Here is a 16,014-nt window from a genome sequence, read left to right as displayed (position 1 = left end):
TTTAATTAACTTTTCCCTTTGTTAATAAGATTAGCTATCTAGTATCCAAACTAGCTAACTTCAATCAGTTGGCTTTGATCATGTGTTATTGACCCGAGACAGTGAGGCTAATCTCGCGACGGATGTATCTGAAGGTGATAAGAACGTATCTAATGACTTTCTCACTATAGCTACCTAGTTAGAATGATTAGAACCCTGCAATGACTGGGATCTTGGTGGGAGGTGAAAATTCTATCAAATCTTATTTGTTAACCTTTTGTATTTACCCTGGATAAATAGGCTATTACTAGCTTTACCTGTGAGCCATCCTATGCTTAGGTCTATGGAGTAAAGGCTGTCTTTATTTTCTTGAAATAAATACAACATTACTGGTTTGTTACTTTTGTGGTTAGTGAGCCTAGAGAATTAGCAGGTGAGGAATCTAACAGGATATGTTCGAGGCACTTGGTAGGCTCATCTTCACTGTGGATTATCAATTTCACAACTGCACCACAGCACCTCCAGGTTATTAGAACTATCCAAAGGTGAACCTGTTGACCTGACAACCTGAGCTGTTCATTATTGTGTGCCAACTGTGGAAAATGCCATCCCATAAAGAGCTTTCCTGTGAGGTTGCTATCCTCTTACAGGTAGTCTCTTTACCACACCTGCTGTCTCGACCTCTGAATGCTCTGCTACGAAAAGCCAACTGACATTTACTCCTGAGGTGCTGACCTATTGCATCCTCTATAACCACTGTAATTATTATTTCACCTTGCTGGTCATCTATGAACATCTTGAAGAACAATCTGGCTGTAATTGCTATGTACTCTTATCTCCACCAGGCACAGCCAGAATAAGACTGGCTAACTCTCAGAGCCTGATTCCACTCTAGGTTTCTTCCTGCCTTTCTCTGGAGTTTTACCTAGGCACCATGCTTCTACATCTGCATTGCTTGCTCTTTGAGGTTTTAGGCTGGGTTTCTGTGTAAGCACATTGTGACATCTGCTGATGTAAAAAGGCTTTATAAATGCATTTCTTTGACATACAGCAGCAGACAAGTGATCCTTTCGAGGGTTTTTTGACTGATCTTGTTGGTTGGATTGATTCCTTTTAACCATGCCTTGCTATAAAGGAAGTAGGCTATTTGCATTTTGGTTAGTATAATATGGTAGCCAAAACAATCTGACGATTCTGTGATATTTTTTCCATGGCAAAAGGAAAACATGAAGCAGATATTACATTTAAATCTAAGAAAAGCAATACATTTGCACATAAAATAAATTTATTCAAATTGGTAACATTTAACAACAAATCATACCATAACCCCACTGCCACCATTGGGCACTCTGTTCACAACGCTGACATCAGCAAATCGCTCACCCACACAACGCCATACACATGGTCAGAGGTTGGCTGGTTGGACATACTGACAAATTCTCTGAATAAAATTGTTGGAGGTGGCTTATGGTAGAGAAATTAACAATCAATTCTCTGGCAACAGCTCTGGTGGACATTCCTGCAATCAGCATGCCAATTGCACACTCCCTCAACTTGAGACTTCAGTGGCTTTGTGTTGTGTGACAACTGCACATTTGAGTGTCCTTTTGTCCCCAGCACAAGGTGCACCTGAGTAATGATCATGCTGTTTAATCAGCTTCTTGACATGGCACACCTGTCAGGTGGATGGATTATTTAGGCAAAGGAGAAATGCTCACTAACAGGGATTTTAGACAAATTTGTGCACAAAATTTAAAAGAAGCTTTTTGTGCATATGGAACATTTCTGGGGTATTTTATTTCAGCTCATGAAACCAACACTTTACATGTGTTTACATGACGGATCACCACCTCAAGCTGAACCTCGGCAAGACGGAGCTGCTCTTCCTCCCGGGGAAGGACTGCCCGTTCCATGATCTCGCCATCACGGTTGACAACTCCATTGTGTCCTCCTCCCAGAGTGCTAAGAACCTTGGCGTGATCCTGGACAACACCCTGTCGTTCTCAACTAACATCAAGGCGGTGACCCGTTCCTGTAGGTTCATGCTCTACAACATTCGCAGAGTACGACCCTGCCTCACGCAGGAAGCGGCGCAGGTCCTAATCCAGGCACTTGTCATCTCCCGTCTGGATTACTGCAACTCGCTGTTGGCTGGGCTCCCTGCCTGTGCCATTAAACCCCTACAACTCATCCAGAACGCCGCAGCCCGTCTGGTGTTCAACTTTCCCAAGTTCTCTCACGTCACCCCGCTCCTCCGCTCTCTCCACTGGCTTCCAGTTGAAGCTCGCATCCGCTACAAGACCATGGTGCTTGCCTACGGAGCTGTGAGGGGAACGGCACCTCCGTACCTTCAGGCTCTGATCAGGCCCTACACCCAAACAAGGGCACTGCGTTCATCCACCTCTGGCCTGCTCGCCTCCCTACCTCTGAGGAAGTACAGTTCCCGCTCAGCCCAGTCAAAACTGTTCGCTGCTCTGGCACCCCAATGGTGGAACAAACTCCCTCACGACGCCAGGTCAGCGGAGTCAATCACCACCTTCCGGAGACACCTGAAACCCCACCTCTTTAAGGAATACCTAGGATAGGATAAAGTAATCCTTCTAACCCCCCCCCCCCCCCCCCCCCTTAAAAGAGTTAGATGCACTATTGTAAAGTGGTTGTTCCACTGGATATCATAAGGTGAATGCACCAATTTGTAAGTCGCTCTGGATAAGAGCGTCTGCTAAATGACTTAAATGTAAATGTAATGTGTTTATATTTTTGTTTAATGTAACAACTGTATTGACAATAGAATGAATTGATATAAAATTGATATTGTGTGCCTGGGTGTGTGGGAGAGGGAGTTCAATTGGGATTGTGTACAATCCTAGATCTGTGATCAGGGGCAACTTTTCAGGGTAAGGTGGTTCAGAGGCCGTGAAACAACTGCGCTGGAGAGCATCCAAGTGAGAAAAGTCAGCATAGCATCTTCTCACCCTTAATTTGAATAAGCATAGAAAAATAATTAATAGAATGAGAGACAGAGTGCACCAGGGCTGTTACTCTGTGGGTAAAAAGACTGGAGAGACCTGAAAATAGCTGTGCAGCAACACTCCCCATTCAACCTGACAGCTTGAGAGAATCTGCAGAGAAGATTGGGAGAAATTCCCCAAATACAGGTGTGCAAAGCTTGTAGTGTCATACCCGAGAAGACTCAAGGCTGTAATCGCTGCCAAAGGTGCTTCAGCAAAGTACTGAGTAAAGGGTCTGAATGCTTATGTAAATGTGATATTTCAGTTTTTTTGTATTTTATACATTTGCAAAAATGTCAACCTGCTTTTGCTTTGTCATTATGGGGTATTGTGTGTAGATTTATAAGGTTGGAAAAAATAATCAATTTCAGAATACGGCTGTAACGTAACAAAATATGGAAAAAGTCAAGGTGTCTGAATACTTTCCGAATGCACTGTTTATCTAATGTAGTTTATGAAATCAATTGAGACATTGAGCAAATACAAATAAGGCCGCTACTTACATACACCTACTTCAAACCCTACACAATAACACTGATTATTTTACCAGACACAGATTTTCCTTTTTTTCTGTGCCACCAAAGTTTAGCATAGTACTGGTATCATGAACAGGTTTACTAGTTCTGTAACATTATATGGAACAATGTTTAAATTGAACAAATGGTTAGCGGGGAGAGGCTATACAGACACTCCTGGCCTGCAAAGCAATGATGTATGTCGCACAGCTTAGAGCCGAGTGAACTGAGTCACACGGTTGTTGCCATTCATTCTCTCCCCATTGAGTAGACTATATCATAGTGACATGTAGATGGCTACCAATATTAGTTATTTCTTGAGTAGGCTGCTATCCTACTATCTAATCATGGTAGGGGAATTTTTCTCTCTCACGATACTAACTACCGCAGACAACACTGATAGGCTACAGTTTCACCTGAGGTTGGTAGGCACCTCACAACACCGGTCATTCAATTTCGGCTTTTTGGCCCGTCAATCTGGAAAAACGTTGCGCCGGTAATTTATGGGTCATATATTTTGAACTGCTAGAAACAAGTCATTTTCTCTAGTAATGGTAAAACCATACCTGTCACTTTTTCTAATTCGCACAAAAATATATTTACGAGCAATTTAGAGCAGACCAACTTGAGCAAGCTAGCTTAGAGGTACCTATCCAGCAGCTGCTGAAAATATTATTTCACTTCACAGCCGCTTCAAGAAAAGGTTTACTAAAATAGTCTGAGCTTCATGTCTCCCCCGAAAGCATGAGGTTAGCGCCTGAAACGGATCATTTAAATCCACAGTAGGCATAAGCAATTACTGTAAAGAAATACAATATCTTAGACTAGTTTTTACAGTAGGTTTCCAATTACTGTGAAGTCTTTTTCAGCATTTTACCCACAATGCAGTGCAATCTACAGCATAAATGCTGTAAAACAAATTTACGGTATTTTACTGTTCATTCTACATTGTTTTACTGTTGAAATTCCAGAAAGTCTTAGTGTACCTTTTGTTCATGCCAGTTCCACTGGCTCTGCAAATATCCAGCTGTATAAAATGATTAAGTGGAGAGATTTGATGTGAAATTGACTTGAATTTGACAAGACTTTCCACAAAACGCAACAAACAGTTCTCCAGAGGACACATCGTAGGCTATTTTTGGCAGACTCGCACATTTCCAATTTGAGGAAGATGATATTGTATGCTCGATCGCAAAGAACTTGTGATGGCCGGTATTTCTCTAACAACCCATGCATGTCAAGCAATAGGTTAGTTGCAAAACAACTTAGAAGAACATCAAAGGACATTTCCAAAATAGGACTATCGATGGAGCAAGGCCTGGGTGATATATCAACATAATGGACAGGCTAGCATGCTGTTCAAACAGTTTGAGACAGACAGAAGGGGTGTGTTCTTAACAATTCAAATGTTCCACCTTGGTAGCTAGCAAATAAATCTGAATTGGCTAAACTTGAAACATATTGAACAAAAATATAAACGCAACATGTTAAGTGTTGGTTTCATGAGCTGAAGTATAATTTTGTGCACAAATTTGTTTACATCCCTGTTGGTGAGCATTTCTCCTTTGCCAAGATAATCCATCCACCTGACAGATGTGGCATATCAAGAAGCTGATTAAACAGCATGATCATTACACAGGTGCACCTTGTGCTGGGGACAAAAGGCCACTAAAAAATGTGCAGTTTTGTCAAATAACACAAGGCCACAGAAGTCTCAAGTTGAGGGAGTGTGCAGTTGGCATGCTGACTGCAGAGGAATGTCCACCAGAGCTGTTGCCAGAGAGTTGATTGTTCACTTCTTCAATTTGGCAACCAGTCTCACAACCGCAGACCATGTGTAACCACACCGCAGAACCTCCAAATATGGCGGCTTCACCTGCGGGATCGTCTGAGGGAGGATGGGTAATTAATTGTCTATTGACTGATTTCCTTATATGAACTGTAACTCAGTAAAATCTTTGAAATTGTTGCATATTGTGTTTTATATTTTTGTTCAGAGATTTGTTTATGAGACCTGTGTTTTATTTTCTATAATGCCTACTACAATAAGGTAGTCATTATTAGTGAATGTGAATTGTGCATGGTTCTGGTTAAATTTGTGACAAAAAGGGCATTTTCATAGATTGACTTGAAAGCCAGATCAGGGATTATTGTGAAAAAGCAGGTTAAACTATTTTGATAAAATAACAATTGTTTGTGGAAGGCTGATGTATGGCCTAGGTATAAGTTAACAAGCTCTGACTTCATTAGATTATAGCTGACTGTTTTAAATGCAGTGGATTTGACCATTTTAATTGTACAACAAAACTTATTTAGAGAGAACATTTAAAAAAACGGAGATGTATATTGTGAATTGCCCATAAGTTTGAGATGATTTTCAGGCCATATCGCCCAGCCCTACTAGACACTAAAAACAAGACTGTTATGTCACTGACAATGTTGTAAGCACACCCTGTGTATTTTCCCCTTTGCCTTGCTCATGATGACTAACAACCATAAGGTAAAATGGATCGGTCTCCTGTCTCGCTCTCAAAACAAATAGTTTGAGATTCATTGCTTCCTTTGCATTGCAAGCAACTGACAAGGCAGGCAACAATGATCTTTAGGAGTTAAGACCCCTCTCACTGGTCAAACCTTACAGTATTTTATTTTTATTTATTTCACCTTTATTTAATCAGGTAGGCTAGTTGAGAACAAGTTCTCATTTGCAACTGCGACCTGGCCAAGATAAAGCATAGCAATTCGACACATACAACAACACAGAGTTACACATGGAATAAACAAAACATAGAGTCAATAATACAGTAGAAAAAAGAAAAGAAAAAGTCTAAATACAGTGAGTACAAATGAGGTAAGATAAGGGAGTTAAGGCAATGAACAAGCCATGGTGGCGAAGTAATTACAATATGACAATTAAACACTGGAATGGTAAATGTGCAAGTAGAGATACTGGGGTGCAAAGGAGCAAGAGAAATAAATACAATATGGGGATGAGGTAGATTTTTGCAGTTGGTTCTAGTCATCGGCAGCAGAGAACTGGAAGGAAAGGCGACCAAAGGAGTAATTGGCTATGGGGGTGACCAGTGAGATATACTTACTGGAGCGCGTGCTGCTATGGTGACCAGTGAGCTGAGATAAGGCGGGGCTTTACCTAGCAGAGACTTGTAGATAACCTGTAGCCAGTGGGTTTGGCGACGAGTATGAAGCGAGGGCCAACCAACGAGAGCGTTCAGGTCGCAGTGGTGGGTAGTATATGGGGCTTTGGTGACAAAACGGATGGCACTGTGATAGACTGCATCCAATTTGTTGAGTGGAGTGTCGGAGGCTATTTTATAGATGACATCGCCGAAGTCGAGGATCGGTAGGATGGTAAATTTTACGAGGGTATGTTTGGCAGCATGAGTGAAGGATGCTTTGTTGCGATATAGGAAGCCGATTCTAGATTTAATTTTGGATTGGAGATGCTTAATGTGAGTCTGGAAGGAGAGTTTACAGTCTAACCAGACACCTAGGTATTTGTAGCTGTCCACATATTCTAAGTCAGAGCCGTCCAGAGTAGTGATGCTGAACGGGCGGGCAGGTGCGGGCAGTGATCGATTGAATAGCATGCATTTAGTTTTACTTGCATTTAAGAGCAGTTGGAGACCACGGAAGAAGAGTTGTATGGCATTGAAGCTCGTCTGGAGGTTAGTTAACACAGTGTCCAAAGAGGGGCCAGAAGTATACAGAATGGTGTCGTCTGCGTAGAGGTGGATCAGAGAATCATCAGCAGCAAGAGCGACATCATTGATGTATACAGAGAAGAGAGTCGACCCGAGAATTGAACAATGTGGCACCCTCACAGAGACTGCCAGAGGTTCGGACAACAGGCCCTCTCCGATTTGACACACTGAACTCTATCAGAGAAGTAGTTGGTAGACCAGGCGATGCAATCATTTGAGAAGCCAAGGCTGTTGAGTCTGCCAATAAGAATGTAGTGATTGACAAGAGTCGAAAGCCTTGGCCAGGTCGATAAATACGTTAATAGTTAATAGTTAGTAGTAGTGATTCATGGCATTTTCCATGGAGCCCTCTTCTGCTTCACAATGGTCCGATCCGTCCCCCAGGAAAGGAAATATTTAGACGGATCCTCCAGATCCGTTCCACCAGGGCCATGCATCAGGACTAAGTGTGTGTGAAAGTGCTATGGAATGTTTCCATTAAAACGTAGAGAGCCCGGTCTCTCGAGTGCTACTGTATATTCACTGCCTGACTGTATAGCCATGCTTATATCACATGTTCTTGGTACAGACTGAGCATCAGATATACTGTAGATCATTTTATGTTGGTGAGTAAGAAGAAAGCACCTCATGAAACCTAGGCCGTACCCATTGGTAAGTTATTGGTTTTGTGTTGTTTATTACGTGCCACTTGGAAACAACAATAATTTAGAACGATATAATCTTGAAAAGAAAAGGAAACGTATTCAATATGAAGCCTCTGAGGCTGTGTAGCCTAATCTACCCTGTTTTAAAGCTCAGTAGGTGACTTGGTTACTGTCATGAGGAATCGATGTGTATTGGAGCATGACTCCAGTGTCCTTAGATTGACCTTCATTGATTACCCACATTTGTGGAAATTTGGATGGTTATTTTAAAGAGCTCTATATTGGGTGCTTTATATATCACCCATTTGACTGTTTTTTTATGTATTGAGCGAAGGGCAGATGGACAGGGAATCAGTCAAAGGGCTGACGGTAAACACGACACTGTCAAAGCCAAATGGAACTGTTTTGGAACAGTTTGATTTTCATCTGATTTTCATCTGCATCCTGAGAATAAGCTCAAGCATGCTCTCTCTTATTCCCTGTCTCTCTTTAATCTGATTCACTTCAGAAATGACACTGAAACCCCTTTCATCATCTATGGGGAGTGGGGGCTGGCCTTTTGGACTGCTAATGTATCTGAGCCCTTCCCCCTGTGGTACAGCAAAGTGACTGTTCCCCCAGTGGCTTCTCTCTAGAAGATGGGGCCTATATTTCTATGGAGTTTTTCCTAGCCACCGTGCTTCTACACCTGCATTGCTTGCTGTTTGGGGTTTTAGGCTGGGTTTCTGTACAGCACTTTGAGATATCAGCTGATGTAAGAAGGGCTATATAAATACATTTGATTTGATATCAGTCCATTTGGCTTTGACAGTGTCGTGGTCACCGTCAGCCCTTTGACTGATTCCCTGTCCATCTGCCCTTCGCTCAATACATAAAAAAACAGTCAATTGACATTAATCCAACTGGATTAATGGCCCCAGAGAATGCTTTTTATCTCTATTTTCACTGAGTTGTGTGGTATTGACACAAACTACTACATATCTATAGGGAGACACCATGACAGTTTGTTTTTGCTCATTGTCCCTCTGAGCTGTGTGGGGGGGATTTTGCCCCAGCACTAGGTCTCGACGATTAGTAAAAACAGGTGTTATAGGCTAACGCTAGGCTTGAAGTGGACCAAAGCCTGCATACACCTAACAGCCTGCATAAACTCACAGGACAAGGCGTCGAGTAAACCCCATATGTCTACTGCTACTGTTTCACAGTCAAGAGAAAGTCAGTTGGACAGTTTCTGTTGATGTCTGGCTTGCTGGTGTGAATGGAAAGCTCATACCTCCATCTCCCGAACTTACTCGGAGGATGTCCTAAAACCAGGACATTAATGCTATTTTCTTGTTGCTGCGGGAGGGCGGCCGTGTTAAGGGGGTATAGGAGGAAAGGGCAATCAACATTTAGAATGGTTTTCATTGTGAGTTTGTGTGTGTTGCCAAGACAGCAGGAAGGGGAACGGTTGTTGGATTAGTGAGGCGAGGGCCTTGTTCGGTGTAGGACTCAGACCCAAAAGAATCCTGAGTCGGACTAGGACGGCTCCACCACATACACTGACCCTAATGTTGCTGTTTGACAAAATGGCAGTAAGCATGATTATACAGTAAACATCAGTATATTCATTGATAGCAGACACAAAATGTCTCTTTTGTAGGACATTTCCGAGAGTGATACTGGGACAGCAATGGAGAAGACCCTTTGATGTGTTTTGTATACAGAGATGAGCCAGAGGCTTTGAGAGAGCTCTGTTTATGTCGGTGTGAAGATGATGATGTGTTAGGAAGGGTGGCAGCCTTGGTAGCTGTAGACAAAAGTGGTTGTTGGAGGCAACACAAAATCCCCCTCAGTTTTCTGTATTCGGGCGAAATAAACCATGATCTCACAAGATTACACTGTCAGAACTAGGGCTATGGTGGTCATGACATTTTGTCAGCTGGTGATTGTCAAGCAAATAACTGCCGGTCTCACGGTATTTGACTGTTAATTAACATAAACACTTAGCATCTCCTTTGGAACATCTACATTTTAAAAAGTCTAAGTCCACTTAATATGACCTACACCATAACAACAAATCCATTATTTATTTTAGACAGGTCTAAAGAAACATGATATTAATGAAATGTAGTCTATTTCAGAAGAACAGAATAGCATACTCTGAGTGTCCTTATGTTAGGCCCTGATCTGGCTGTGGTCTGCAAAATGAACTAGTGTAGCCAAGATTTCCTTACAATTCCATGGCATTATTATGTATTATTTTATAGTATGAAGAATACAATTGAACAAAGCTGAATAAAATAGAAAGGATGTTTTCTCCAAACAATTTCTGAGGGTGCAGCTAGTCTGTGTTCTGCACATGCAGCTAGTCTGTGTTGAGCGTTTAACAAAGAAACAGGTCTTCCTATCTTAATTTAGAGTTATTTATGCAACTTTAGTTGTGAGGCAAACTTGGGCTATATATTTAGGTTTTTAATCCATTTTAAGGCTGCATGATGCGACTAACAATGATTTGAAAAAAGTTGCATGAAAGGAATGAGCTCTGCTTGGTTTCTTGCAAAGGCTGTACACACTTCATCAGTCTCTCATTCACAATTTGATAAGCACTAGATAATGCCTCAAATTTCCCGGCGGCATCCACCTAGTGTGGCCGTAATGCCCCATTTAAAAATAAACATCAATGCCCTTTGTGGCCAGTGGCAATTGTGCACTTGGACTGAATATAATAATTATAATTCCCTTCTCCTGGCTGCGTGTTCCGAAGCACCTCTCACTCACATGGCTCTCTCAGATATCTCATATCTTCTTAGCCAATGCCTGTCACGTGATCGGGTTCTCACAGGCATCTGTCTCAGCTCCGAAGAAGGCTTCAAGTGAAGACGGAGACATCGGGATGCAACTGCGTAAATCGCTACTAATTCCGAGGGCATATTGAAGATGTTAGAAGAACTATCCACACTTACTTTTCGTCAGCCAACAACATGAGAAGGCCTAACGAACCGCAAAAGGACTAGCTTATGTCAATCTACTATCTCCCATAGTACAACAGTTTACCTATTCTATTGGCTAACTTGTCATTTTGTGTGAGAAAGATATATTCCAAACATAGTCTGGGAAAGTCCTGGGATGCGATAGATCCCAAATTAATACAAACACTCGCATCAAAAAAACTTTTAAAAGCAATGAGGCTGATGCAACAGATCAGAACTTTGTTCCAAAATGCAATCAGTTAACGGGAAAACAGCATTCACAAAAGTGACCATAAATGCAATTATGCATATAATGCTTAATTATAAAGTTGTATTTTTATGGTGAAAATTATATTCCCCAAACTTGAAACTCACACTATGTATGCCAGTTAGGCTCTACACCGGTTGTAAAGCGGGTTAATTTGCTTCAGTTCAAGAAGTGATTTGCCCACTTGAGTTGTGATACAAAGTTTCAAAAATATTTAGGCCTATGGACTAGGCTACATGAGGTGTGGGACTATGATTGGAAAGAGTCAACAACAAAAAAGGCATGCACAGTTTCTTGCCTTACTGCACACAAGCTTGGCATCATTTGCAAGTGATAATATACAATTCACAAGTGATAGGCTAATATTGTCACCCATCAGACTATTCTTGATTTAATTTTGTCTTTACGTATACAAAATAATATATGTATTTTTAAAATTTTATTTAACATTTATTTAACCAGGAAGGGCTCATTGAGATTTGAGATCTCTTTTTCAAGAGCTTCCTGGCCAAGATAGGCCTCACCAAGTCATTACACAAGTACAGACATACAACGTGAAAAACTACAGGTGATCATAGAATTCACAAGAGTATAACAAAATCATAAAACTGCAAATGAAAAACATTGACCGGTCAGGAATCAGCCTCAAAATCCTTCATCAATGATTAAAAAAAAACAATAGGGACAAGTTCTTCCAGTTTAAAAGTATTTTGTAAGGCTTTCCAAGCCGATGGCACAGAGTACATATAAGCCCTTAGAATGGACCATTATCATGCACCTGTCTCGGAACAGGGGCAGAGGAAAAAATTACATGTCATCTATGCACTTAAATAGCAAATGGAGGACACTTTTCCCTTGGTTCATTTTCATGCCAGCCAGGAAGGCTTTACTCCTGTTGTAAAGCGAAGCAATGTGCTTAATATTAGGATAGTTGAGAAATAAATATAGTAGGCCTAGCCAATAGAAAGCTGATGGGAACCTCTTTTTAATAGAGGCCATCAAAACTCTGTTTTCTCACGCAATTGCATAACCTATAGAAATAGTGCGCAACATGAGCTCATGGGCTCTCATGAAGTATATGATTTTCGATTACAGTTGAAGTCGGGAGTTTACATAGCCGTGGTATATAGGCCATATACCACAACCCCCGAGGTGCCTTATTTCTATTATAAACTGTTTACCAAAGTAATTAGAGCAATAAAAATACATGTTTTGTCATACCTGTGGTATATGGTCTGATATACCACGGCTGTCAGCTAATTAGCATTCAGGGCTCGAACCACCCAGTTTATAAATATATACAGTTGAAGTCGGAAGTTTGCATACACCTTAGCCAAATACATTTAAACTCAGTTTTTCACAATTCCTGACATTTAATCCTCGTAAAAATTCCCTGTCTTATGTCAGTTAGGATCACCACTTTATTTAAGAATGTGAAATGTCAGAATAATAGTAGAGAGAATTATTTATTTCAGCTTTAATTTCTTTCATCACATTCCCAGTGGGTTAGAAGTTTACATACACTCAATTAGTATTTGGTAGTATTGCCTTTAAATTGTTTAACTTGGGTCACGTTTCGGGTAGCCTTCCACAAGCTTCCCACAATAAGATGGGTGAATTTTTGCCCATTCCTCCTGACAGAGCTTTTTCAGTTTTGCCCACAAATTTTATATGGGATTGAGGTCAGGGCTTTGTGATGGCTACTCCAATACCTTGACTTTGTTGTCCTTAAGCCATTTTGCCACAACTTTGGAAGTATGCTTGGGGTCATTGTCCATTTGGAAGACCCATTTGCAACCAAGCTTTAACTTCCTGACTGATGTCTTGAGATGTTGCCTCAATATATCCACATAATTAACAACCTCATGCTGCCATCTATTTTGTGAAGCGCACCCGTCCCTCTTGCAGCAAAGCAACCCCACAACATGATGCTACCACCCCCGTGCTTCATGGTTGGGATGGTGTCCTTAGGCTTGCAGGCCTCCCCCCTTTTCCTCCTAACATAACGATGGTCATTATGGCTTAACAGTTCTATTTCTGTTTCATCAGACCAGAGAACATTTCTCCAAAAAGTACAATCTTTGTCCCCATGTGCAGTTGCAAACCGTAGTCTGGCTTTTTTGGTGGTTTTGGAGCAGTGGCTTCTTCCTTGCTGAGCGGCCTTTCAGGTTATGACGATATAGGACTTGTTTTACTGTGGATATAGATACTTTTGTACCTGTTTCCTCCAGCATCTTCACAAGGTCCTTTGCTCTTGTTCTGGGATTGATTTGCACTTTTCGCACCAAAGTACGTTCATCTCCAGGAGACAGAACGCGTCTCCTTCCTGAGCGGTATGACGGCTGCCTGGTCCCATGGTGTTTATACTTGCGTACTATTGTTTGTACAGATGAATGTGGTTCCTTCAGGCATTTGAACATTTCTCCCAAGGATGAACTAGACGTGTGGAGGTCTACAATTTATTTTCTGAGGTCTTGGCTGATTTCTTTTGATTTTCCCATAATGTCAAGCAAAGATGCATTGCGTTTGAAGGTAGGCTTTGAAATACATCCACAGGTACACCTCCAATTGATTCAAAGAATGTCAATTAGCCTATCAGAAGCTTCTAAAGCCATGACATAATATTCAGGAATTTTCCAAGCTGTTTAAAGGCACAGTCAACTTAGTGTATGTAAACTTCTGACCCACTGGAATTGTGATACAGTGAATTATAAGTGAAATAATCTGTCTGTAAACAACTGTTGGGAAAATGACTTGTGTCATGCACAAAGTAGATGTCCTAACCAATTTGCCAAAACTATAGTTGTTAACAAGAAATGTATGGAGTGGTTGAAAAACGAGTTTTAATGACTCCAACCTAAGTGTATGTAAACTTCCGACTTCAACTGTATATTTGCATTGAAGTCAGAGGGATTGGAGGGACAATGTAGTGCTGAGTACCAGGCATTTAGCAAGTTTGGTAGGCTACTAATGATCATCATCAGCAGCATCAGCTGTTGGAGAAGCCTAGTTAACGTGACTAAGCGGTCACATGGAATTTGACTGCGGCCATGACTACCGGTGTGGCGGTAATACGGTCACCATTACATAACAAAAAATTACAAGGAGCACTTGCTCCTAAGTTGTAAAATGTAGGAGGACAATGAAAAATATTTGAGTTCTATCCATGATATGAAAATGTATAGTTTCAATCATGTTTTCAGCCTATACAGTGTTTGTTTACATTTACATTGTTTACAAACATTGGGAAAACGAGCTCATATTTGGGCTTCTGATAGGGTACGACAGTTTAACTAAGCTCAAGAGTTATACTCTTCAATACAGTAATCCCTCGTTTATCGCGGGGGTTACGTTCCGAAAATGACCCGCGATAAGTGAAATCCGCGAAATAGAAAACTTTTTTTTTTTTTACAATTAGCAACTATTACATGTATACAAATACAGTGACTCACGTGTAGGCCGTTTCACTGCTCTTCAGACTGGGCCGCTGCATCCTGACTGCGCTCTGCAGTGTTCTCTTCTTCTGAAGCCCGCGGTGCAGGTGTGCTTGTTCGGGAGAAGAACATAGTGATAGGCAGCTGTTGTCGCTCTTTTTTCTTCTTTGCAAAAAGATCCTTGTACACCGACATGCCACCATGTTTTTTGAGTTTTTAGCGAATCAGAATGCAGAGCACAATGCACCAAAAAAAAAAAAAAAAATGCATGATGAAAATCCGCGAAATAGCGAATCCGCGATAAGTGAACCGCGAAGTGGCGAGGGATCACTGTAATCAATGGGTTAATATTAGGGGTGTAAAGGGACACATTCGTACCGTTCGGTATGGGGATCTCGGTTCGGTCCGCACTTTGAGTCTGAATGTGAACCTGAATTTTTTGTTAGAAAGTGCATCGGCGACGTAATACCCACAGCAACGATTACAACATTCCCAAACCAGAAACCGTGGATTGATGGCAGCATTCACGTGAAACTGAAAGCGCGAACCACTGCTTTTAACCAGGGCAAGGTGACCGGAAACATGACCGAATACAAACAGTGTAGCTATTCCCTCCGCAGGCAATCAAACAAGCTAAGTGCCAGTATAGAGACAAAGTAGAGTTGCAATTCAACAGCTCAGACACAAGAGGTATGTGGCAGGGTCTACAGTCAATCACGGATTACAAAAAGAAAACCAGCCCCGTCGCGGACCAGGATGTCTTGCTCCCAGACAGACTAAATTACTTTTTTGCTCGCTTTGAGGACAATACAGTGCCACTGACACGGCTCGCTACCAAAACCTGTGGGCTCTCCTTCACTGCAGCCGAGGTGAGTAAAACATTTAAACGTGTTAACCCTCGCAAGGCTACTGCATTCAGGGCAGGTTACTGTGTGTAAACAGCAGTTAGTACAGTAATAATGAGTGTACATAGGCCTAAATATGCCTGTGTTCTAGTATTTGGAGTATTGGCTTGATGCAGCTAATACATTTGTGTATTGGCTAATGCTCTGTCTGGTGTCTAGATGCAGATCAGACAATGGGTTGCTTTGCTCTTATTCACTTCACAGCACACCAGAGAGAGAGTATTACAGATGACCTTTACCTGTGTGTGTGTGTGTGTGTGTGTGTGCATATACACAGTGTGTACTTTATAGGCCTACTGAATATTAATATTTCTGACAGGTGTATAACATCGAGCACACAGCCATGCCATCTTCGTAGACAAACATTGGCATTAGAATGGGCTTACTGAAGAGCTCAGTGACTTTCAACGTGGCACCGTCATAGGATGCCACCTTTCGAACAAGCAGTTCGTCAAATTTCTGCCCTGAAAGAGCTGCTCCGGTCAACTGTAAGTGCTGTTATTGTGAAGTGGAAACATTTAGGAGCAACAACGGCTCAGCCACAAAGTGATAGGCCACACAAGCTCACAGAATGGGACTGGCGAG

At 41.6% G+C, this 16,014-nt stretch overlaps 1 protein-coding gene across 4 annotated transcripts in view; it reads left to right on the top strand.

The window, feature by feature from the left end:
- LOC129818331 (erbin-like) overlaps positions 1-16,014 on the top strand; it is a 143,690-nt gene that overhangs the window by 1,276 nt on the left and 126,400 nt on the right. The gene's annotated exons all lie outside the window — the stretch shown is intronic.

This window comes from Salvelinus fontinalis, chromosome 21 (genome assembly GCF_029448725.1).
Source record: "Salvelinus fontinalis isolate EN_2023a chromosome 21, ASM2944872v1, whole genome shotgun sequence".
NCBI lineage: Eukaryota > Metazoa > Chordata > Actinopteri > Salmoniformes > Salmonidae > Salvelinus > Salvelinus fontinalis.
Note: the sequence above shows the minus strand (reverse complement) of the source record. Positions and strands in the feature narration are given on the sequence as shown.